The sequence below is a fragment of the Scyliorhinus canicula genome, chromosome 7, assembly GCF_902713615.1.
Source record: "Scyliorhinus canicula chromosome 7, sScyCan1.1, whole genome shotgun sequence".
Classification (NCBI taxonomy): Eukaryota; Metazoa; Chordata; class Chondrichthyes; order Carcharhiniformes; family Scyliorhinidae; genus Scyliorhinus; species Scyliorhinus canicula.
The window spans coordinates 172778941-172805907 of record NC_052152.1 but is presented as its reverse complement, the minus strand read 5'-3'; the positions used below and the strand labels follow the sequence as shown (position 1 = coordinate 172805907).

Below are 26967 nucleotides of genomic sequence, written 5' to 3'. Positions count from 1 at the left end.
ACTCTCAAAAGCTACTGATGCTCTCCCCATTGCCCTCATTTCCTGTTTCCCCCTGACAAAATGCAAACAAGAATAAACCTTCTCATACACGTTAAAAACCTTTGCCAAGGATACCGATATCCCAGGCACTTTAAAGAAAATTGAGGTTTTGTCTTTAATGTTGATCCATCCTGAGGCATTGTTGTCTACAAGGACTGTAAGATTTGACCATTTGGAAATTGTCACTGATTAAAAATAGCAGTGGAGATTTTTACTCATGATGTTTGTGGAGCTTAGTGCTTCTAATGAATAGTGAAATATTCCTTTCTGGAGTTCATGAAGTGTCAAAGTTAGACAAGGGGCTCAGAGGCTATTGGAGCCCCCGGATGGTTGGGGATCGGGCAGGACAGTGCGCTGGCACTGCCCCCTGGCATCCTGGCACACGGGGGCAGGATTCTCTCAGCCCGGGGCTGATCCCATTGAAGCCACCTCATGTGGCTCATGTCCTGCTACATCCCGTAGTGAATGGCAGTGGACAATTAAACAAAATCAGCGGGAGGATGAGGTTCTCTGAATATCTCTCTGCTCAATGAAGGCAGAGACCATCATGTCAGTGCAGAAGGCAAGTGAATGATCAATCTTGGCTTACTGCTGAAGGCCCCACCTTAACAGAAAGCAGTCTTTGGCCAATTCAACTCAGTCCATGCGATATCAAGGTACAACTAAATGCACTAGATACAGAAAAGGCTAGGGGCCCTGATTACACTCCGGCCATAGTCCTGAATGCCAACCAAAGCAATTCTCTCTGGATGCATGCTCAACACCTCAGGGTAACAATCTGAATATGTGTATATACACACTTCTAAAACCAAATCTAGCATAATAATCAGTCAAACAGTCACATAATGTAGTGAAGCCATCAGGAACCTTTTGTTTTCTTTATTCTGCTGTTGTAGCTGCCTTTGGAGTTTCTTCCTTTGGAAACCAAAGCTTTCACTCATGCTATTTCTGAAAATGAAGCAAGTTGACCACTCTGTTTAAACGCAGTTGTATAGCCAGACTAACCTGCCAGATTATAAGTCTTCGCTTTCTGAAATCACCACAGAGGCTTTCCATTGGAAAACACACTGCTATTACTAAAGAGATCCAGGATACATTAATACAATAATTTATGATAATTCGCACAAGGATTATCTATTAATTTTTTTTAAAGCGACATTTGGATTACATTACTCCTTTGGATGTTGTTGTGAGAATCAGATCATGTGACTAATTTAAGTGAGCATTACATGATCACAATCAAGTGTTTTTAAACTGCTGATTTGAACTCTTGTTGCAATCTTTAACATCTTCCACCAGGTGGCATAGCACCAGGGCATTTATGAGGCTCGGGCATAACAGACACCATTGTAAAGATAGGAAAGTTCATTGTTTATTATCATCTCTCTAGCCTTGCTGTCTATTTCATCCTCAAAAATAATTTCTGTGCCCCGCTGACAGTTCTTTTTTTTCTTTTTGACGTAGCTTAATTACGTCCTTGCAGCATTTCAATCCTGCGGCCCTGCTGAATTGTACAGTCCTGCCAAGCTGCATCCCCACGGTCCTGCTGAACATCCTCCTTTGAGTGCCTGCGCAGAGAGAGTTTCAGACATGGGCTCAGAACTCGAAGATACTAAAACAGATGTGCTCCCTCCAGGCAGCTGCCTAAATCTGATGAGAATCAACTTGGGATTCTGAGGCTGAAAGATGACCATCTCAGCACAACCCATTCATAGAACATAGAACATACAGTGTAGAAGGAGGCCATTCGGTCCATTAAGTCTGCACCAACCCACTTAAGCCCTCACTTCCACCCAAACCCTGTAATCCAATAACCCCTCCTAACCTTTTTGGTCACTACGGGCAATTTATCATGGCCAATCCACCTAACCTGCACGTCTTTGGGCTGTGGGAGGAAACCAGAGCACACGGAGGAAACCCACGCAGACACGCAGAGAAGGTGCAGACTCCGCACAGACCGTGACCCAGCAGGGAATCGAACTTGGGACCCTAGCGCTGTGAAGCCGCAGTGCTATGCACTTGTGCTACCGTGCTGCCTGATCTTAATCGTGAGCAGGGTGACTAACTGCCCCATTTTAGGGGATTGTCCCTTATTTTGACTGTTTGTCCCATATTTATTATTTATTGATAAAATCTATTATTTCTAGAACAGCTTGTGGGAGACTGATCTTGGGAGTCTCCAAAGTGAGTTTTCCGATTCGAGCAGGACTGCTCATGAGTGGGTCGGCCAGCAGAGAGATGATATTGTTGTGATTCAACAAGATGAGCTGTAAGATTTAGTTATGCGATTATGGTTTCAGGATCCCTCCTGCTACCCACTCTCATGGTCACTAGCAAACCCCTCACCCCTGCCTCGTCCCATGGTTGAAGTGTCCCTTATTTTACTTCTTAAGAGTTAGTCATCCTTCTCATTAGTAAATACATTTGTTGACTCAAATGATAGACATGGTGCTGTAAGGTAATTGTAGATAGGATTATTAGAAATGTAAGCACTTTTGTGAACGCTGTTCCCTGAAGTAGGTACAGTTTATGTGCAGGGGATAGAAATTCGGCCTGTTTGTGGACCTAAACCGGGAGCTAGGAACAGAACATCCAGGAGATAAAAGTAAATTACTACGGATGCTGGAATCTGAAATAAAAACAGAAAGTACTGGGCAATCTCAGGAGGTCTGACAGCATCTGTGCAGAGAGAAGGGAGCGAACATTCTGGTGGAATGGGTGAACAAGTGACATTTAATGGGGAGAAGTGTGAAGTCATTCATTTTGATAGGAAGAACATAGAGAGGTAATATCAAATAAAGGGTACAATTCTAATAGGGGTACAGTAGCAGAGGTACGTAGGTGTATATGTGCACAAAATCATTGAAGGTGGCAGGACAGGTGGAGACAGTGGTTAATAAAGCATAAAGCTTCATGACCATTATAAATAGAATAATAAAGTAAAACATTTAGGAAGTTATAGTAAACCTCTATAAAATACTGGGACGGGATTCTCTGACCCCCCCCCCTGCTATGTTGGAGAATCGCCGGGGGGGGGGGGGGGCGTTAATCCCGGGGATTTTGCGGGGGCGGGGATCGCGCCACGCCGGTCAGCAGCCGCTGGCAGCGCCCCCCCCGGCTATTCTCCGGCCCATGATGGGGGGGGGGGATATGGCCCCAGGGGGTGCCCCCACTGTGGCCTGGCCCACGATCGGGGCCCACCAATCCGCAGGCGGGCCTGTGCCATGGAGGCACTCTATTCCTCCCCGCGGCCTGTGTAACGGGTCGCAAAGGCCGGCGCAGAGATGAACCCCTCCCTGCGCATGCGCTGGGATGGCGCCAGCACACGCTGGCACTCCCACGCATACGACAACTTGTGCCGGCCGGCAGAGGCCCTTCGGCGCCAGTTGGCGTGGTGCCAAGCCCTTCCGCGCCAGACCGCGCGGTCCACACCTTCGGGTTGGCCCGATCAGGAGTGGTTCACGACACTCCTTTGCGCCAGAGTTGCCCACCCGCTGGTTTCCGAAGAATCCCGTCCTGGTTCAACTTCAACTGGAGTATTACATCCAGTCCTGGGCACCACAGTTCAGGAAGGATGTGAACGCATTGGAGATAATGCAGAAGAAATTCACAAGAAAGCTTCCAGAGATTGGAGAGGTTGCACTCTTCTTCTCCTTGGAGAAGGAAAGGTTGAGAGGGGATTCAATAGCGGTATTTAAATTTATGAGGGATCTGGACAGGATAAATAAGGAGGAACTGTTTCCGTAGGTGGAAGGATCGAGACCCAGAGACTTAAAATAATTGCCAAAAGACGCCATGGTGAGATGAGGAAATATGCCTTTTTAAAGCAGTGCGTGGTTTGGACCTGGAAGCATGTTCAGTCAAGGCATTCAAATGAGAATTGGACTGTTATCCAAAAAGGAAAAAAATGTGCAGGGTTATGGGGAAAAGGCAGGGGAGTGACGCTAGGTGAATTGCTCCTGCAGAGGGCCAGCAAGGACAAGGTGGGCTGAATGGTCTCATTCTGTGCTGAAACAATTCTATGATTCTATAACTCTTGTGTAACAAATGGTGACAAAGGTTCTTCATCCAAAATGTTAACCTGACTTGCTCTTCTTTCAAATGCTGCTGTGTATTTCGAGCAGGTTCTGTAACTTGTTCACGTTTCTGGCATTGCAATTTATTAATGTCTAACAATATTTCATTTAGCCACCAGTTCATACCAGGCTGCTCCAGCCAATAAGTTGAAGATTGAATTCTATCAGCAGGGGATGAAAGTCTCTGAAACATTTGAAAAAAGTAGATTTCTCATTAAATCTTGGAGAACAAAAAAACCTTGAACAAGCTCAGAAGAAAAATGTAACTGGCTTTTTTTACCCTCTCTATTTTTGTGAATTTTAACTCAATTAATAAATACCTAAGGAAGGTCGTTATTCTAAACAAATACCTCAGACTGGGCTGTGAGCTCCCACCTGGGCTGGAAGCAGAGGTGAGCAGGAAAAATAGCAGTGTCAGCCAGCATGCTCTTCCTCCAGCTCCATCGCACCAACAGGCCATATTCTTGTTGGTGCATATTGGGGTGGCAGGCCTAGCCGTTAACAAGTGGTGGCCAGCTGATTAAATTAATTAAGGGCTGATTGAAGGAGACCAACTGAGAATTTGGAGCTAATTCCCAGGTTCTCCAAGGCAGCAGCAGACTGTTTAGCCGCCGAGAACTGGCCTTCCAGTGGAAGACTGGAAATTCTATCTTTCCTGGCTGAGTGCAAAGGCAGTTGTAGGCCACTCTGCAGAGGGGTGGCCACAACCCCACAGTGCTGACCTAGCTGCAGAGGCAGATTTCTATTGAAACTTTGAAAAAAATGGTGAGAGCCGCTTCCATCGGGGCTGGTTTCGCACACTGGGCTAAATAGCTGGCTTTTAAAGCAGACCAAGGCAGGCCAGCAGCACGGTTCAATTCCCGTACCAGCCTCCCTGAACAGGCGTCGGAATGTGGCGACTAGAGGCTTTTCACAATAACTTCATTGAAGCCTACTTGTGACAATAAGCGATTTTCATTTTCATTTCATTTCATTTCGAAACCCCCTCTCACTCACTTACCTGCCCTGGCATCCTACTGCTTCTTTCATGCTGGAAGGTCTCTGATTGGCCCTGCAACTTTTAGAGCCCAACCAATGTCCTTAATTGGACAGCAAGCCCACTCTTGAGCTGTCAGTCGGCTACTCTGGGGAAAATCACATTGAGTGACTGCTTCCTACACAGTGTCGGCTTCAGAAGCCTGCAAGGAAAATCCAACCTTTTATTTTATTACAGTGAATGACTTTGCAGAAGCAGTTTTATGTGCATGCATGGTGTACTGAGGGAAGGCATAAACATGGACAAGGATGCAGCCATATAAAATCTGTCTAACAACTATTGTGACACAAACTGTGAATAATGCAAAGGGGAATGCATGTAAATAGAACAGAAACTTAATCTGTCAACGGATTCTATCAATATCTGTCGCTCAGAAAGCTGTTGCTGACTTTCCTCTATTTCTCTTTCGCTGCCTTTTCTCTCTAATTTTTTCTATGTCATCCCAGTTCTCCATCTTTTTTTCTCTTATCTTTGTTTCTTTGATTCCTTAATTCCTTGTTCTAACTAATGGTTCAGGAAGAAGTGAGTAAAATTAGTATTCTATGGATTATGTGAGAGGAGGAGGTCTTGTGGTGCAGTGGTTAGTGTCCCTACCTTTAAGACCCACTTCAGGACTTAATGGCCACAGAAGGTGTATTCATAATGTGGCCAAACAGGTTGATTATCAGCCTGTAAAATCCTTCCAATATGCCTGCTGGCAGGCGGCAAGAGTGAGAGAGTTCCCCACTGGGCTAAACTTCAAAAGACAACAGAAAACCTGTGCAATACCTTTCCAAGCCTAATCGTGGACCAATCCAGTGTGAGGCCATGATCAACAATGCCCGGGTATCTGAAGGAAGCAGGTATGATGTGAGAAATTTATTTCATTGCTGAGAAGCAATCACGATATCAATGGGAAAGCTAAACCTAAAATAATATTTAAAATAATGGACTTAAGATTTAATCATCATTGCATAGCCATGTCAACCCGAGATTGATTCCAATGGATCTATCAGCTGAACAGCAATGAGAAACAGAAAAAGGTTAAACTAGGCTTTAAAGTTAGGTTTTATCAACATTATTTTCTGATTATCCATTGTTCCACATCTCCTAGTTAAACAATCCAAGTATTGTTAGTAAGACAGCTCTAGTTCTCTAGTCTGTTTCCTGGCAGAAGAATAGTGCTAGTAGAGGATTGGGGGTAAAGTTTCAGTATGCTAGTCTGTTTCATGGAATTTAAAGGGGTAATGTCACTATTCCAATGATGTATGGCTCATGGGAAAGCACAGTGGCACAGTGGTTAGCACTGCTGCCTCACAGCACCAGGGACCCTGGATCAATTCCAGCCTTGGGTGACTGGCCTGTGTGGAATTTGCACTTTCTGCCCGTGTCTGTGCGGGTTACCTCCATGCTCCGGTTTCCTTCCACAGTCCAAAAGACGTGCAGTTTAAGCGGATTGGCCATGCTAAATTGTCCCTTACTGTTCAATGATGTGCAGGTTAGGTGGGATTATGGGGACAAGGCGGGGGAGTGGGTCTGGGTGGGGTACTCTTTAAGAGGGTTGATGCAGACTCGATGGATCGAATGGCCTCCTTCTGCCCTGCGGAACAATAGAGTGTCCCCATGGCACAGGTCAGCCGGCAGATCGCTGGGCCCCGTGCCACCGTGGGGGCACCTCCCAGGGCCAGATCCCCCCGCCCCCCCCCCCCAAGAACCCCGGAGGCCGCCAGCGCCGCCAGGTCCCGCCGGTAAGGGACCTACTCCAATTTACGCCGGCGGGACTGGCAAAAAACGGGCGAGACTTCGGCCCATTTTTGGGGGTCCGGAGAATTTGGAGGACAGCAGGGGCAGGATTCATGCCGACCCCCGGCGATTCTCCGACCCGGTGGGGGGTCGGAGAATCCCGCCCAAGGTATGCGGATGGAAGGGGGCCCCATACACCAACATGACATGCGTCACTGGAGACGATAACATGTTTTACGCTTATGAAAGACAGAACAATTAAACTAATAGAACCAATTAGAAACAGAAAATGTTGGAAAACTTCAGATAGTCTGGCAGCATCTGTGGACTGAGAAACAGAGTTAACGTTCCAAGTCTAAATGAGCCTTTTACAACTCTGAAGAAGGGTCATACGGACTTAAAATGTTAACTCTGTTTCTCTCTTCACAGGTGCTGCCAGACCTGCTGAGTTTATTCAACATTTTGTGTGCTTTTTCAGATTTCCAGCACCTACAGTATTTTACTTCTCATTGAGAACTAATTATATGTTATGTGCACCAATGTATTGAAGTCTGTTTGCGTTAATGCTTGCTTTAATGTGAAATTACTTTTTCTGGGCTATACTCTGATAAAACCTTTGTGTAAGAGGTAAGATGGAGACCTTAGCAGAAAGACAAGACAAGATGAGTGTGAAACTGCAGAATTGCATAAGTTGAGCTATTAACTCTTTAGAGGAAGATCCTATAAGTGTCTCCTCTTTCAGGCATAGAGTCCATGGACTACCAAAGTCTCAGTTTGAGCCAATCATATTGGCTAAGACAAACACTGGCCTAAAATGACATGGCAGGGGTGTCTCAATCAGGATAAAAGAAAGTGGACTGCAGGACATCATTGGCACATCTCGGAGACAGACAGACAGACGATGGTCAATGGGACACAGCAAGGAAAGAAGACCGTGCACCAGGAGGTTCGAAAGCAGGAACTGTCAGAGCCAAGTCTCACTGTATACCTATGTCGTTGTTAAATGTTAAGTATGTATTTCTTTGTGATACTTAATAAACTCTTTGACTTGATTACAGAATGTGGGTCCATACTTTGTAAGTCAGAATTGGTGAAGAATCCTGAGTGAAATAGGTTGTATCACATAGATTATCATATTTGTGAGATCATTCACTCCATGATACCTTACAGCTGTAACTATGGCAAGCCCTTTTATGAAAAATATTTTAGCTAGTACTGCAAACAATAATTTAAAAGTTCCATATTTGATGTTCCAATCCAGAATGTTTAATTGTTCTTTTCAGTTAACATATCGACTCTTTCCAGTAGATATCTAGCTTTCAGTTTAAGAAATAAAGCTACCCTTCTGTAAAATCTAGTGCACATCAGACAGCTTTATAGGCCTGTGATTTAACATTATGGATTACACTCTGACTTTACGACAATTGAAGTAACTTTGTAGTCGTTACAATGCATTTCTTTAAGTGGGCTCATACTGCAGTCCAATATCTGACTACACAACCTGCACAGGACACTGCAGTGTTGTTCTGAGGAAGTACTGTATTGTAGGAGATTGTTTTTTTTGGATGAGATGTTAACCAAGAATGCTGAGTTATCCTAGTGTCCTGTTTGACTTTTATCCCTCATCTAACGCCACTATGAAAATGTAGACATATTTTAAGATTTAAAAAAAGAATCTTGTTAGAAATATTGCTTGTGCACTCATTATGGACTGAATTTTCAGTTTTGAGTCAGAAACTTGGTACACTTTTGAAGGAGAAGGCCAGTTAGCAACCAGTTGGTGCATTAGCCATCCAATTAAGGATGTATGGTAGGCTCCCCCTCCCACACCACCCCCTCCCTGACATCACCCCTTTCAAAAGTGTCCAGAGTTGGCAAAACGCTGGCAAACTGGCATGCAGGTGTCCAATGCCAAATTGCCTGCATACCCATCTCCTCAGTCCAACAACACTACTTCCATGCAATTTGTAAAATGAAACTCTGCTACAAGACATCAGCTGACAGAATTATGAAATGATGATCATCTTGTTGGTTTAGCTCACTCGGCTAAATCGCTGGCTTTTAAAGCAGACCAAGCAGGCCAGCAGCACGGTTCGATTCCCGTACCAGCCTCCCCGGACAGGCGCCGGAATGTGGCGACTAGGGGCTTTTCACAGTAACTTCATTGAAGCCTACTCGTGACAATAAGCAATTTTTCATTTTTTTTCATTCATTTTATTGATGCCAAAAAGAATGATTTATCTAACATTACATGATTAACCAATTACTAATATTTCCAATATTTCATATAAAGGTGAGATAGTTTGTAGTGAACTTATGAGAGACAACCTTATTAAAACAACTTGTACATTTCCTATTAATCTTTCAGATAGATGTTACATTTAAGAGATAGATTACAACTAATTTTCAAAACTCCATTACACAATGAAAAATGAATCACAATTTTCCAAAGGGAGATCCAAATATATTACAAAAGATAAAATGATTAATGTACATAACTGTTAGAATTGAGTGCAGTAAATGACTGACTAGTTTTTTGGTACATTGGATACACAATACGTAGATATACACACTCTGACGCTGATGGGCTTGCAGAGGAGTTTTGGATTTTTCTTAGCAAATGAGAAGTGTTTCATGGGCTGACGGACCTGAGATTGACCTTCATTTTCACCATTCTCAGGTTAGACAGTCCTTGAGGCACATCTCAACATTGTCTTTCAGCTCTTGTCGTTCAGTGCTCCTTTGGTCATGTATGGTCTTTACAAACTATAAACTTGTTCAAGTGTCAATCCTCAAAATTGTCAAATAATGAAGACAAAAATTCAACGGGGGGAAAAAAGATTTCAAAATGAATGAAAATATTTACCAAAATGACTTGTAAATGTAAATGCATCCTTTGTAAATTCCCAACAACTTCAAAATGTTTGTCTTTGTAAGCTACTTACAGAGAGCTTTGCAATATCAGATAACTCTAGTTTTCCTTCAAAATGTGCATACTATAACATTTTCCGGTAAGGTTTGTGTTTTATTTTAACTTAAAAATAATGAATGATACCACAGGTAGAAGCACTTCAATGAATCTATCAATATTATATGTAAATGCAATATTATAGTACCATAGGTTAGTTCTTTCCTTTAGTTAGTGCTTGGCAATATTAATCATTTTAGCCTAGATATAGTTGCTTGTAATATTAGTATTTTTACTAATATTAGTACTATTATTAGATAATTACTATATGTGGTCCATAATTTTAATGCGGCCATTAACAGTTTGTTTTAAATAGATTAGCACTTCTGCTAAAATAATGGACAAGTATAGTTCTGGTTTAACATCAAAGGTAAGAAAGTTACTGGAACATTTGTCTTTGTCTTAGCACTTGGATGATAAAAAAGAATCATATAGATTTGCAATGGGTAGCGAACATACGACTATACTGATTGAATATTTTGTGGAGGTCACGAGCATTGTGCGTAGGAGCGCTAATGGAAATTGGCAAAATGAACTTCCAGAAGACATTTGATCCTGCACAAGAGATAATTTGAAAAATATGTATGAAATTAAAGTTAGTAAAGTAGGTGACAGAGAGTAGGAATAAAAGATTTGTTTCCTGACTGGCAGCATGTGGCAAATACAGTTACCCAGAGGCCAATACTGTATCCTTAGCTTTTCATCATATATATGAGTCAATTGGATGAAGAAACAGGAAACTGTATGTCCAAATTTGTAGATGACACTATGTTGGGAGGCACAAATTGGAATTCTCTGACTGTTACAACTCACTTTTTCCGCCAGCTGCGCATCCCCGTCCACGAGTTTCATGGTGTAGGGTGGCTTCAATGAGAAATTCCATTGACAAGCAGCGGGAAGACAGAATCTTGCCACAATCGAATAGTATGCCGCCCAGAAACATACGGGGGGGGGGGGGGGGGGGGGGAGGGGGGGGGGGGGGGGGGGGGGGGGGCGCACGACCGGAGAATCCCACCGACAGTAATTTTCATGGATGGGGTTAGATGTTAAAAAAAGGACAAAGATTAAGGAGGAAATCTGAGATTATCTATTTTACATCTGAGGAAGACAAATTGGAACATGTTCTTAATGGTTAGTGACCAGGAGCTGTGGAAGGACAAAGGCATTTAGGTGTCCATTAACCAAATTGCTAATGGCTAGAGCACAGGGACAAATGGCCTTTACCTCAAGAGAGTCAGAATTCAAAAGTGATGAAGTGATGCTTCGGCACTTCAGAGCTTTGGTCAGACTCCAAGTGGATTACCATGCTAGGTTTTAGAGACTATGCATCAGGAAAGATATAATGGCCTCGGAAGCAGGCACATTACAGATTCATGAGAGTAATATCAAGGTTCTAAGTTTTAAACTGTAAGGGCCGCTTGTAGGCCCTTGTGTTCAGAAAGTTGAAGAGTTGTCAAATTGAGTGGCTTAAAATTATAGAGGCATTCAATAAGATAGATACTGAAAATTATTTTATCTTGTGGGAAAAACTAGAAGGAGCCATCATTGTAATACTGGAGCTAGACAATTTAGGAGTGAAATGAGGAAACTATTTTTTCATTCACATAGTAGTGGAAATCTGAAACTTTCTCCCTAAAAGGCTTTGGATTCTGCATCAATTGAAATTTTCAAGGCTTAAAGGTCTAGATTTTACTTTGTTAAGGACATGATTAACTGAATGATGTAATATATGTGAGGCTAACTGAATATATGTGTGGAGCTGAATGGCCTACACTTGTTCCCATGTAATAAAACGCCACAGGTGTCAGTCATGGCTCAGATGATAACACAGATTCTTGATGGACAGATGTTTGGTTTCTCAGTGAGTCAAAAAATATGGAGAGCAGATGGAAAAGTGAAGTTGAAGCCTGAGATCAACCATGATTGCATTGAATGGTGGAGCAGGCTCAACAAATCATATGGTCTCTTCCTGCTTCTATTCCCCATGTTCACTTGTCTCTGAGTCAGAAGGTTGTAGGCTCAAGTCCTACACTGGGACTTGGTCACAAGAATCAAGTCTGACACACTAGTGCAGGACTGGGGGAGTGTTGCAATGTCGGAAATGCCATCTTTTGGAAGATACATTAAACTGTGGCTCTACCTGCACTCACAGAGAGATGTAAAAGAACCCATGCACTATTTCAAAGAAGAGTGGGCGAGTTATGCCTGGTATCCGGGCCAATATTTATCCCTCAATCAACATCACACAGATTATCTGGTTATTATCACATTGTTGTTTGTAGTACAAATTGATGCACAAATTGGTTACCATGTTTATTACAACACAACAGTAACCACACTTCAAAAGCTCCAATTACTTCATAAACCATTTTGGGACATCTGCTGGTGAAAGGCGTTATAATTGCAAGTGTGGCCTTAAAAACACATTCATTGTTTGATGGCTAATGTTACTTGTTCGTAGGTTACTATTTCAAAGCAGTATATACTACAATTTTACATATTTGTGCTTCTTGCACTCAACTTCAATTACTAGCAATGTTTATCAAGAATTATACCAGGGTCCCAGGTTCGGTTCCCGGCTGGGTCACTGTCTGTGCGGAGTCTGCACGTCCTCCCCGTGTGTGCGTGGGTTTCCTCCGGGTACTCCGGTTTCCTCCCACAGTCCAAAGATGTGCGGGTTAGGTGGATTGGCCATGCTAAATTGCCCGTAGTGTCCTAAAAGTAAGGTTAGGGGGTGGGGGGGGGGTTGTTGGGTAACGGGTATAGGGTGGATACGTGGGTTTGAGTAGGGTGATCATTGCTCGGCACAACATCGAGGGCCGAAGGGCCTGTTCTGTGCTGTACTGTTCTATGTTCTATAATTAGGGCAAAGAGGTCAGCAGCCAATGCATGAAATTTTCAACCATTAAAAGCAATAGTCAAATTAATCTCTTGGAGCCCACTGATCACAACGCCTAGGCTCCAAAATGTTTTCTCAATGGACAACAAAATATTTGTTTGATCTTACGTATACAATATACAAGAATTTATACTTTTTCTCTATATACTTACAAATACTGAAAGCAAACATTTAACAGTAAAGATTAGAAATTAATTGTACCTCGTGAGTTGTCAGTAACCAAATTGCGTAGCAGAAATAAAAATTGGCCATTTTGTAGTTAGTACCCAAGTCAGCATTTTAAGGAAGCAAGGGGAAGAAATTCATAAAAAGTATATATTTGTGTCTGTTAATTAGAAATGTATTTTAATTGTCTGTAACTGTTTATAAAGCCAAAAACTACCTCAATAAAATTGTTTATTAAAAAAAAAAAAAAAAAAGAAATGTATTTTAATGATGGCCCATCATTCTGTGACTTGTGAAAGACAAATAATTCAGACAAAATGATTGCAAAGAAAATCATGAGGTGACATCAAAATATAAATTTTGTCATTAGTTTAGCTGCAATGTATTGATGTTGATAAAGCTATGGTTATGGCAAGAATGTACAGTTTGGTTATAAGCATGCCTGGCCTTTTAATGTGCTCTGGATTTGATGTAGTTTAATGTAGCTTAACAGTAGCAGATGCACTGTTCAAATTAAATTTGCTGCTCTTGATGCAGTCTTTATGGTGCAAGCTCATTTCAGAATGTATTGATTGCAAGTTAAGCCATGTGGGCACCTAATGAGAAATATATAGCAAAGTAACAATTAACTGAAGAAAGCACATTACTCTTTATCTCAATTTCACTGTCTACACTATTTGCCTTTACTATCATTTGAATTCTATACGAAATCACAATGGAACATAAGAACATACAAACTTAAGAACTAGGAGCAGGAATAGCCATCTGGTCCTTCGAACCTGCTCCGCCATTCAATTAGATCATGGCTGATCTTTTGTGGACTCAGCTCCATTTTCCCACCCAAACACCATAACCCTTTATTCCTTTAGTCTTCAAAAAACTATCGATCTTTATCTTGAAAACATTTAATGAAGGAGCCTCAACTGCTTCACTGGGCAGGAAATTCCTAGTTCTGCTTTCACCCACCAGTGGAAACAATCTCCCGCATCTATCCTATCTATTCCCTTCATAATTTTACATGTTTCTATAAGATCCCCCCCCCCCCCCCCCCCCCCGCATCCTTCTAAATTCCAACGAGTACAGTCCCAGTCTACTCAACCTCTCCTCTTAATCCAACCCATCAACTGTTAGAGTCATCCTCATTATTAAGAACAGAACAGGATGCTACTTTAGGACAAAAAGACTTGTTGACAAACATAACACTTGGCAAGTCACAGTAAGAAATTTTACAACAACAGGTTAAAGTCCAACAGGTTTATTTGGAATCACTAGCTTTTGGAGCGTAGCTCCTTCATCAGGTGAGTCCTGTTGGAATTTAACCTGGTGTTGAATTTAACCCCAGCCCAACGTCGGCATCTCCACATCATGACTTGGCAAGTCAATCAACATTTCAAGTATTGACCTTTAACAGTGTGAGGAAATCAAAGGTAGTTTTATGGGATTTATATTTGGATTGGTAAACATTAGAAATAAAGTATAGTTTGAGGTGAGTATAATGCTTCTGTGCCTAGGAGGACCTATAGTTAGATTCATGCTGGACAAAGGTATTTTTTATGTCTGGGGGTTGGTTACGCTCCAACTGTGATAGAGGGAGCTATGGCATGAAGGGTAAATATTCTTTCTTGGCAACTAGGGGCCCTTGTAAGGGGAAAAAAATGTTCACTTGTTCTTTAGTTTAAATTAGAAGTTAGGGCAGCTAGTGCAGATGGACCAACGGAGAGGGAACATCTTCCACAGTTTGCTGACAGCAATTTTAGACAGGAAGAGAGTAAGATGGTAGCTCTCATAACTCTTCTCAAAACAGTAAAATCAAGAAAGCAAGCACCAGAGGAACTAAAGGATGGTTGATACTCGAAAGCTGGAAATAAGACAGGATAATGTTCATGGGCAGCACAGACAAAGCTGAGAAGGGATCAGCTGGTGAGAAGCTAAGTTTCTAAAGGTCTCTGAAGTAACCTAAAGGTTTCTAAAGTAATGCTAATGTTCGGAATGTCTTACTACAGTCTGCAAAATAAATGTTAAAGTCATTGGAAAGACAGAATAGGCTGGATATCAGAGTTTGTGTTCACAGTAGAAGCCACTCGTGACAAAGGAATCCTAAATGGGTTGGTGTAATATCCTGGAGTGGATTCACTGATAGAAGTGGAGCGGAAGCTTTGTTCAAAAGAATCCTTTGGAAGACGTGGAGTAGATTTTGGAATGCAACTTGCTAATAGGAAGCCATTTTGCAACAGAAGGTTTTTAAAATATGTTTTTGGGGGTGGGAACTCTCATATCTCAATCATCTGGAGGAATTCCAAGGAGAAACCCATAGACACTAACTTGGATTCAGAGTGGAGTATGTTTTTTAAAAGTAGCTTCATATGTACCGTGTCATTCATGTTAATCTTAATACTAGTGTGCAATTGTTAACCTAAAATGTAGTAAACGATTATTGTAACATTTTTTCACATTTAATAAATGTTTTTTTACTTGCTGTTAAAACTAATTAGCTGTCCCCTGACTCTGTTCCTCCACATTCAATTAAAAAAAGTAAAAGTTAAGTGGGCTGGATTCTCTGCCCCGCCACGCCACATTCCTGTTTCACCCCGCCCGCGTGATGCTCCATTACACCAGCTAGTCAATGGGGTTTCTTATTGTGGGGCAGCCCCACGCCGGTGAGAAACCCCTGGGATGCCGGCAAAACGGAGCATCCCGCCGGCGGAGAATCCAGCCCAAGGTATTTTGAACCAGGGTTCCATTCTGGGATAATCTTGTCCAGTTATACCATCAACTAGGATCTTAATAAACAGAAGCAGAAATATTACACACAAAGAGGTCACAAGAAGGAGGCAAATAAAGGAACGGATTAGAAAAATTATACACAAGAGCAGAAAATAGATGAGTTACAAAATGTTTTAATAGATTACTGGTATGGATAACTGACAGATTGGGTAATACCTTAAGGGAAAAAAAAGTGTGATATGTGAAATTAGAAAAATATTAAACATAAATGGGGCTAAGAGAATGTATGAATAGCTAAAGCAGATTAACTAAGTGCAGAAGGGAGCATGAAACCTTAGCAAAGCAGAACAAGCCCAATTGCAAGAGGTGGAAGTAAAAGGCAAGCCGGTATGATTTTGTGGTACAATTGTTAACAGTTTTTCAAATAGCACTCTGACTGCAATCGGTCCAAACCTGCAAATAAATGATCGGAATTACACATGCCACTTAAACAACATAACCAACACATTCTGCATAATCCAATAAAGAATCTTTGGCCAGATTTCATTACTTAAAATAAAATACTCAGATCAATATCTCTGCAAAGTAGACCAGAAATGGTCTACTTGTGAGAAGGGCACAATAGTAACCATGGTGATTTTAACATGCACATTGACTGGATTAATCAAATTGGCATGGATAGCCTCAACAGAGATTTCATAGAGTGAATGAGGGATTGTTTCTCAGAGCAATATGTTATGGAACCAGTCAGGTAGCAGGCTCTTTTAGACTTATTATCATGTAATGAAGGAGGGTTGATAAATAGTCTTGGAAGGAGTGATCACTGAATGCAGATTGAGCGAGGGATGACAATTTTAATTTGTTTTAATGTTGGGCAGAGGTAATTATACAGGCCTAAGAAAAGAGTTGGCCCAAGTAAACGAGGCACAATTAATTGAGGGGAAGGACAGTTGAGGAACAATGATGGATGTTCAGGGAGATATGAAATTATATTCCTGAGAGGAAGAAGAGTTGGAAAAGGGAGATGTTCCATGGCTAAAGAAGGAAGTCATCAAGGGCATAAAGGCTAAAAACTAGGGCCTACCATACTGTAAAAGCTTCTGGTAAGCTGGAAGGTTGGAAGAACTTTCAGGTTCAGCAAAAGGCTACTAAAAATAAAATCAAAACAGCTAAGTTGAACTACGAAAGGAAACTACCAGAAAACATAAACACTGATACCAAAACCCTCTATAAGTACACAAAGAGGAAGCGAATAGCTAAAGTAAATGTTGGCCCTTTGGAGGATGATACTGATGAGATAATAATGGGGAACAAAGAGATGGCGTAGGCACTGAACCAATATTTTGCCTCTGTCTTCACGGTAGAGGATAATAAAATAATTCCAAAAACTGTAGTTAATGCAGAGATATTTATTGCAATAACCATCACTGGGGAGAAGGTATTGAATAAAGTAATGGGATTAATGGCAGATAAGTCTCTGGGATCTGATGGCCTGCACCCTAGGATATTAAGGGAGGATGCAGTGCCGATAGTGGATGCATTGGAAAGGATCCGGTGGATTGAAAACATGCTAAATTGATGCCCCTATTCATAAAGGGAGAGAGGAAAAGGAAACTATGTACTGGTTAGCTTGTGGTGGGGAAGTTGCTGGAATCAATCATTAAGAAGGAGATGACTGAACGTTTAGAAAGACAAAGCTCAATCCACCATTGTAATCATGGTTTTATAAGGGGTACGTCATGCTTGACAAACTTGCTTGAGTTTTTTGAGAACATAACCAGCAAGGTGGATAATGGGGAACCAGTGGATGTGGTATCTCTAGACTTCCAGAAGGTGTTTAACAAGTTGTCGCATAAAAGACTGATCCAGAGGGTGAGATCGCGGGGAATTGGGGGTTGAATACTAGATTAGATTGAGGATTGGCTGACTGATAGAAAGTAAAGGGTCGGGATAAATGGATCCTTCTCTGTTGGTGAATTATAACTAGCAGAGCGTCGCAGCGATCATCCCTCAGAGCTCAACAATCCATATAAATGATCTGCAAGCAGGGACATAGTGTAACATAGCAAGATTTGCAGATGATACTAAAATACGTGGGAAAGCAGGCAATGAAGAAGAGATGAAAAGTTTACAGATGGATATAGATAGGCTGGGAGAATGGGCCAAAATTTGGCAGAGAGAGTTTAATGTGGATAAGTATGAGGTTATCCATTTTGGCCGAAAAAATAGAAAGGCAAATTATTATTTAAATGGAAAGCAGATTTAAAATGCATCAAGCAGAAGGATCTGGGTGTCTTTGTTCATGATTCACAGAAAGTCTGTAAGCAGGTACAGCATGTAATAAAAAAGGCAAATGGAATGTTAACGTTTATTGCAAAAGGGCTGGAGTATAAAAGTAGAGAAGTGTTGTTGCAATTGTGTGGGGTGTTGGTGAGATCATTTCTGGAATTTGTATCCAGTTTTCGTCTCCTTATGTGAGGAAGGATGTGGTGACATTGGAGTCATTCAGAGGAGGTTCACCAGATTGATTCCTGGGATGAATGGGTTGACATATGAGAAGAGATTGATCAATTTGAGCTTTTACTTGCTGAAGTTTAAAAGAATGAGAGGGGATCTGATCGAGGTATATAAAATACTAAGAGAGATTGATAAAGTAAACGTAGACCAAATGTTCCCCCTTCTGGGGCAATCTAGAACGAGAGGTCACAGATATAGGTTGAGAGGTGGTAGATTTAAAACTGAGATGAGGAAGAACTACTTCTCACAGAGGGTGATGTAGTGGAGCCCATAATGTAGTGGAGCCTACTTTGCCTACTTTGCTCCTAATTCCTAAGTACCTATTTGCACAATGGCAGTTTTGATAACTGTTGTAGTCACAAAATGTTGTACAGTGTTGTAAATAGAGTGTAAAATTCCTAAGATCAGACTATTTGCTGCATATCTGTCAATCCAACAGGCCATTATTTTTTTTTTTTGGAAATGTTTTTTATTGAGTTTTCATATTTTATATCCAACAAATTACAAATTATTAGAAAAAAAACACGCAAAAATTAACATGTATATTTACAGGTAAGCATCTTCATAATAACAACTGTGGCCACCCCCTTTAACCGGCATACATATTTTACATTCCCCAATATGGCCGAGGTACATGTTTATAGGCATTTATTTACAATATGGTTTTGGGCCTTAGCTTGCCATCAGACTGTCGCTTGCGGCTTTGTCCTTCCTTTTTTTTTGGAATAATTTTTATTCAAGTTTTCAACAACAAATTTTATCACAACAGAGAAAAACAGTAACCCTCCCCTCCAATACAAAAACAATAAATTAACAAGAAAAAGAAATAAGCGTAAAACCATGTGAACAAACCCCCATAACGAACCCGTAGCCCTCCCCTCCCCGGCTACCTTCCCCCGATTCCCGTCCATTTTCCCCTGATTCTTGGCCACCCGACTATTCTTCCTCTTGTACGTTGGCCACAAACAGGTCCCGGAACAATTGCATGAATGGCTCCCACATTCTGTGGAAGCCGTCGTCTGACCCTCGGATGGTGAATTTGATTTTCTCCATTTGGAGAGATTCCGAGAGGTCGGACAGCCAGTCTGCAGCTCTGGGTGGTGCTGCTGACCGCCAGCCAAACAGGATTCTACGGCGGGCGATCAGGGAGGCAAAGGCAAGGGCGTCCGCCCTCCTCCCCAGGAATAGATCTGGCTGGTCTGAAACCCCGAAGACCACCACTATCAGGCATGGCTCCACCCTCACCCCCACCACTTTGGACATAGCCTTGAAGAAGGCTGTCCAGTACTCCACAAGTCTGGGGCAAGACCAGAACATGTGGGCGTGGTTGGCCGGGCCTCTGGCACCGTTCACATCTGTCCTCCAACTCCGGGAAGAACCTACTCATACGGTTTCTTGTTAAGTGGGCTCTATGTACCACTTTTAGTTGCATCAGGCTGAGCCTTGCGCACGTGGAGGTGGAGTTGATCCTATGCAGTGCTTCGCTCCAGAGTCCCCACCCTATCTCAATCCCTAGGTCATCCTCCCATTTCTTTCTTGTTGCGTCCAGTACTGTGTCGTCCCTTTCTACCAGTCGGTCATACATGTTGCTACAGTTCCCTTTCTCTAGGATACTTGCGTCCAGTAGGTCTTCCAGTAGTATCTGTTGTGGCGGTTGTGGGTACGTCCTTGTCTCCTTTCATAAGAAGTTTTTGAGCTGCAGGTACCGTAGCCCGTTCCCCCTGGCTAGCCGAAATTTCTCTGTCAGTTCGTCTAGTGTTGCGATCCTGCCATCCGTGTATAGGTCCCTGACTGTCAGTGACCCTCCGTCCTGCCTCCACCTTTTGAAAGTGGCGTCAGTCAGTGCTGGTGTGAACCTATGGTTGTTGACATTGTCCGACATTTTGGTCAGGCCAAATTGCTGCCGCAGTTGGTTCCAGGATTGGAGGGTGGCTGTCACCACTGGGCTGCTGGAGTGTTTTTTGGGTGGGGATGGGAGTGCTGCCGTGGCGAGGGCCCGGAGGGAGGTCCCCATGCAGGAGGCCTCCTCCGCACGCACCCACTCGGCCTCTGGCTCCTGGATCCATCCCCTTACTCGCTCGGCTGTTGCCGCCCAGTTGTAGGTTCGGGAGGGCTAGCCACCCCCCCTGGATTTTGTTTTTTGTAGGACCTTCTTTGGGATCCTAGCATTTTTACCCGCCCCATACGAACGCCATGATAAGTTTGTCCAGCGCTTTGAAAAAGGCCTTGGGGATGTAGAGCGGAATGGATCTAAACAGGAAGAGGAACCTGGGCAGTGCGTTCATTTTGATCGTCTGGGCTCTCCCCGCGAGGGAGAGTGGGAGTGTGTTCCATCTTTGCAGGTCCTTTTTTACTTCCTCCGATGCCCGTTCGACAATCACCAGGCAGGAATGTTCCCTTCCAGTTGGGGAACACTTCAGCAGTCAAGGGCATTCAGCCTCTGATCTCCGGGTAAGCGTTCTCCAAGGCGGTCTTCAGGACACGCGACAACGCAGAATTGCTGAGCAAAAACTTATACCTAAGTTCCGCACGCATGAGTGCAGCCTCAACGGGGATCTTGGATTCATGTCGCATTGCATCCACCCCCCACCATCTGGCCTGGACTTGCAAAATCCCACCAAACTGTTCTGGCTTGAGACAATTCACACCTCTTTAACCTGTCCCTCTCCCTGGATCTGTAATGATTTGATTACCTGCAAATGCTCGCATTCCAAGCATTGTCAAACATCTCTGAGTTTGTCTATATAAATGTTTCTGGAACATACCTCGCCATTCACCTGAGGAAGGAGCTGCGCTCCGAAAGCTCGTGGTTGAAGTTGACATGACGCACCTGTTTGGATATCATTGAAAGAACTTGCATTTTATGGCCACTTATCCTGCAGTCAACTAAGATTACTCTGGTAAGTGCAATCACTGTTGTTCCTTCGGAAAAATTGATTCAATTTTCCACATGAATATTTTTGTTGCACAGAGTAACACTGTTGAAACAATATTTTGAAGGCATGAATGTATTTTAACTAAGTCCCAGCCAGTTTGATTTATTTAGTATCAATGGTCACGTATTAGTAGGCAGACAGGTTTGTGAAAAAGTACTCAATTTTAAAATCTGTTTTTGATTCCTATTATTTTGACTGCTGCTTAATTTCCAAAATATTCATCAGTGAATTGAAGTACAATAACATTCTCACCTTGAATGACAACCGTAAGTCTGAAACAATCTTCAGTGATTCAATCACAGGTGCATTTTCATTGTCATTGATAGAACGGGTCGAGCATTTAGATGATGTCCGTTATCATCTTCTGGATCTTAGTTTTGCAACCTTGAAGGTGAAAGAGACATACCTTCTGAAAGCTAGCAAAAGTGCCAGGCACTGGATTGGAAAAATGAAGGTCTATATTTAAATGATTAAAAAGTAACTTCAGATTCAGATACTCACTCCTCACAGCATCCAGGTTTCATAATTACATGTCTGTCCCCCTCCAAATTTCTTCTCTTCTTTCCCGAAGATGTTGACTCTTCCTACGGTGCAATTTCATGTGAACCAGCTACCTTCAGTACCTGATATGTGGGTCATTAATTCACGTGTTAATCTAAATGTGAGTGCAAACAGGTTACTAACTGTGCGGGGCTTGCCATTTTTGTTTTCTCCCAATGCTAATGAATGATTCAGCAGGGTTTACTGGGTAGCGCTTAGGGGTTACATCATGGTTTAATGTTTCCTCCCTAATCCAAGGTGCTAACGCTACTTATACTACCTGAGATCAGATCATTCATTAGAGACCAGGCATCAATTCAGGATCTCCATGTGTGACTTACGCTCACAGTTGTGTGTGAAACATATCATGAAGTAGGTCTGTCCCATCAGTTTTTCAATAGAAATTCACTGGTTTTGGTTGGCTGCTTTGAGGATGAATGATTTAAAACATTGGACAGGATTTTCCAAGCCTTCCTGCTACGGGACTGGAAATTCCCACCCAAAGACCTTTGGCTGGTCCTTCAAATTTTCTGCCCTGCCTGCAATGATTCCTCCTGTGGGAGGGCCCGGTAAACATGATTGGAAAATGAGAACGGATATGAACATACGGATTTGGAGCAGGAGCAGGCCACTTGGCTCCTCGAGCCTGCTCTCCCATTCAATAATATCATGGCCAGGTTTTAGGGAGATTTTGCAAACCTTTAGGGACAACTTTCAGGAGGCTTGTACTGGATCTTTCACCAGATGTTTATTTCTACATAAAGTAGAGAAGCAAACGTACACCCTTATAATCATATCCATGCTAGGAATACCTAATGCATCAATGAACACGTGAAGCAGAACATACACATTTGTATGTAAAATATCGAAAAGTTACGACACAGAAGGAGGCCATTCGGCCCATCTAGTCCATAACAGCCCAAGAACACCTTGGTGCCCTTTCTAATCTCACCTTCCTGCACCTGGTCCATAGCCCTGGTACCTTACAGCACTTAAGGTGCAGATCCAGGTACTTTTAAAAAGAGTTTAGGGTCTCTGTTTCAAGTTGAAAAATATTGTTAATGTCAGAATGTTCTCTCACTCTGTAAATTTCTACAGATGCAGCCTAAGAGAGAGGGTAAACATTTTGATGATGCAAATGAAGTTCTGTCTTTAATTTGCTTGGAACTAATTAAGTCCACTGTCAGCTATACACCATTTGAAGAGAGAACAAACTTGCATTTATAACATAATATAACATAACATATTATATGGCTTAAAATGCTTCACAGTCATTGAAGTACTTTTGAAAGTACAGTCCCCGTAAAAAACATTATCATTATTTGATAACGCATCTGTGAAGTACCTTGGAATATTTTTGCTACCTGTGATACAAGTCACGTTTGTAATGTTAGGATATGGCAGTCAGTTTAGACAGAGCCAGGACTGATAAATAGTATTATCATAAATGATACTATCATTTACAACAGCGGGGGGGGGGGGGGGGGGGGGGGGGGGGGGGGGGGGGGGGGGGGGGGGGGGGGGGGGGGGGGGGGGATCAGTCGAGACTATGTGCTCAAATCCTAGAGCTGGCCTTGAACATACAATCTTCTAACTCACAGGTCAGAGTGCAATCTCTGAGCCATTGTCCATATTTCTAGTGGCCCTCTTAATGCTCCTAATTCCACAGCAGCAGAACCATCTTAAATAGGCCCACACATAATTATTTTTAATGTTACGTGAAAAAAATTAAGTATCCACAGCATAATCGTCTTTCCGAACTCAAAGGAGTAATATGGACTGCATAATACCGATATTAAAAAAGAAATTCCTTTCCTGTTATACGAAGAACATTTCAACTGCTACCTTCATGGATGCAGAACTCGCTTTGTCCCAAGTTGATAGCAATTACCATATATTAAAGCATTCATAAGACTGCTTTAAGCTGTTACCAGTGTCCTATTAATTGCCACATTTAGATACCACATTTACTGACATTTTCATTTGTCTTTACTCTAACATCTTTACTTTAGCATCACAAGGCTAAAAGCTATAATGGTGCAGTATTAAGATTCTAAAACTTTCAACACTCATTGTGACCCCTAATTTACAACTGCTGTTGTTCTCACTGATTATGTTCATAATTACTTCAGTCACAAAAAATCTAACACAACTTGTTACTCCCAATGCAGCAACGTATTTTTATCTAGTAGATTGAAGGGTGAATGTTGTTTATTTACAGGGTACGGCACAGTACAAGGATGGCACGGTGGCACAGTGGTTCGCATTGCTACCTCAGCTCCAGGACGCAGGTCCAGTTCTGGCCTTGGGTGACTGACTGTGTGGCATTTGCATGTTTTCTCTGTCTCATTGTGGGCTTCCTCAGGATGCTCCAGTTTCTTCCCACCATTCAAAGATGTACAGGCTAGGTGGATTGGCCATGCTAAAATTGCCCCTTAGTGTCCAAAGATGTGCAGGTTAGGTATGGTTACAGGGAAAGTGCGGGGGAATGGATTGAGATAGGGTGCTCTTTCAGAGGGTCGGTATAGATCTGATGGGCCGACTGGCCCCCTTCTGCAATGTCGGGATTCTATGGTACAATGCATAAAAGTAAGGTTCTGAAAAACCTTTGCTTTTTAAAAAAAATGTAGTAAAATGCAGTAACTATCAATGCTTAAAAGTATCTCTCAGTAGCACAGTGGTTAGCACGGTTGCTTCACAGCACCATGGACCCGGGTTCGATTCCCGGCTTGGGTCACCGTCTGTGCGGACTCTGCACGTTTTCCCCATGTCTCCGTGGGTTTCCTCCGGGTGCTCCGGTTTCCTCCCACAAGTTCAGAAAGACGTGCTTGTTCGGTGCATTGGACATTCTCCCTTCTCCAATGTACCCGAACAGGCGCCGTAGTGTGGCAACTAGGGGATTTTCACAGTAACTTCATTGCAGTGTTAATGTAAGCTACTTGTGACACTAATAAAGATTATTATTATCAAAGATTATTAATCACCTCCGGCAGATTGCTTTGGAGTTTCCACAGTGCAGTTTTCAAATTATAATTATAACTTTCAAAAATTATCAATTTGACGAAGTGTATTATACTTGCAGCTTAAATTTCATGAGAAACCCATCCACATGGCTCTGAAAAGCTTCTTTAGAAAATGTCAAAAACACCCAACTTTCTCAGTACATTTAAAATGCTTGGTATATATTTGCATTTCACTGTTGGGTGGTGATTTAGAACTAAATGCAAACAGAGTGAATTGAAGACTTAACTATTTCTATAGGAAATGCATGATGTGCAATTAGAAAAGCTGTTTATACCACATTTACAGAGTCTGTGAGAAGTATTTATTCTATAACATAAAATATATAGGATATATCTTCTGTCAACATCAGTCTCAATACTGGTTCTTTAGAGATTAATATTTTTAGAGCCCATTTTTTCTCTCCAGAGGGTGAATTGTAAGGGAAAGAATAAATTCATATTTGCATTTGAAATACTCTGCTTCAGAATTTATTTTCTCATCAGTGTTTGCCTAGAACATCTAAAAAACTTGCTTGAAGAATTTGGTAAAATCATGGAGATCAATTGGTTTCCTGATGAACAAAGGCATTTTTAATCCATGAAAAAAATATGATAAAATAATGCAGGCTAAAACACTAAAAATATGAATCAGTCTTGAAATCTATACCATAGTCTATTTGTGTTACAGCCTGCATTTTAATTTTTCATAAACATTAAAATCAATTAAAATCAATGATTCAAATAAAGCATGAGCATACTTGGAGCAATATCAATATATATGTTAAATGCATCTTACCTGTGACTGTTTGCAATGATAGGATTCTTGAAGTACCTAACAATTTCTACCCACACAACAACCTCCACAATAGAATGGAGTGAGTGCTACAATAATATATGTAACACTACAGTGTCCTTTTCATTATGCCTCCAAAAGGCCCTGCTGCTTTGAACTGGCTACTATATACTATCACACATCAAACTCACTTCCTGTTTATCAATTATAGTATGGCTTGCGGTGAATTTTCCATTACACCCAAGGAGGTTTGTCAACTCATTTTTCACTATTCTTCAAATATAATTAATCAAAAGTAGATATTTTATAATAAATCAATCAAGATCGATGTATAGTGCAAATTAATTAAATGAAGCAGAAGAACTCTGCAGTGTTTCGGTGCAATAGTGTTACTGCCAGAACACAACCTAAATAAGGTAAGCGAAAAGCATTGGACGACTGTCTCATCGAGTCATCTTTTTCACAGTCACTGATTGTAAACTGCAACTTGTGCTTATCACCACCTTCCCAAGAGCAATTATGGATGGGCAAAAAATGTTGGCCTAGCCAGCAATGTCCACATCCCGTGAAAGAATAATAAAGGACTCCCAATTTACATATTTCTGAGTGAAAAGATCCCAATTGATCCTCCCCATGCTCGTGGATTTGTCTTGCCTGGCACCAGAGCTAACGTTGAAGTTGAATTAAAGGCAATCTGTGGCATAGTCACTTCTGACACCAAATTAAACAATTAAAAAAATTGGAGACATAAATGTGAGCCACTTCAGATCAATAATTCATGTCAGGTCGGGATTAAGGCAAGCATGATGCAATTATGGAAACTGATCAGAGCGATTGTTAGTTTCCATGTTGTGAGCTGAACCACAGCATCCTTCCTGTCTTTACTCTGAATAAAATCTTTCAACTGAAATATATTGACTATGAAAATATTTAAAGATTAATGCATTTATATCAAATTCTTAAATACCTTAGTCACTTAAAATCATCTCTAGAGTGGAGTTTAGTGGTAAGCATGCCACCTAACTTGAAGTGGTACTTGAGAAGGAAGGTCTGGTAACTTGTGGTACGGTTATAAGCGCTGACCTACTTGAGCTACAGCATTTGATTGAAATGGCAACTTTTGAATAAAGAGTGGCACAGATGTATTTCACAATATTTGTTGAGATGGTCAATAAGTAGAGTTAAATTATTTTGCTCCAGTAAGTCATCAGGGTTAATGCAAACTTGGGACATTAGGCACAAAGGATATGGCATATGGAAAAAGGAACCACTTATGATACCAGCCACAGACTCACCAGGACCACAGGGTTAAGTCAGTTATGTTGGTTGCGGTAACATTAGTTTTCTTTTCCATTAGCTATTTCAGTCTTATGTGTATCCTATTTATACACACAATCTTAATTAGCATTTTTCAAGAGTACCAACACAAAAATCCCATCTGTCAACTCATCGGTGAAGATGGGCCAATTTTGGATTCAAAGATCTAGAACTCAACAAATTGTTTGACCATTATTTATTGGCCACTTTGACTAGGTTTATCATGTCAGCCT

General features: G+C 41.8%; 1 long non-coding RNA gene across 9 annotated transcripts in view; it reads right to left on the bottom strand.

Annotated features, from left to right (window-relative positions):
* LOC119969547 overlaps window positions 1-25585 on the bottom strand; it is a 28507-nt gene extending 2922 nt beyond the window's left edge. Inside the window, exons 1-4 of one of the 9 annotated variants that reach the window (XR_005461402.1) lie at window positions 25421-25583; window positions 21584-21705; window positions 21335-21466; window positions 5116-5293 (exon numbers count right to left, since the gene is read on the bottom strand). This is a non-coding gene — a long non-coding RNA (uncharacterized LOC119969547). Of the gene's footprint in view, window positions 1-5115; window positions 5294-21334; window positions 21539-21583; window positions 21706-25420 lie in introns of all 9 variants that reach the window. The other 8 variants (XR_005461396.1, XR_005461395.1, XR_005461398.1 and 5 more) reach the window with 8 other exon arrangements.
* Between the last annotated feature and the right edge of the window lie 1382 nt (window positions 25586-26967).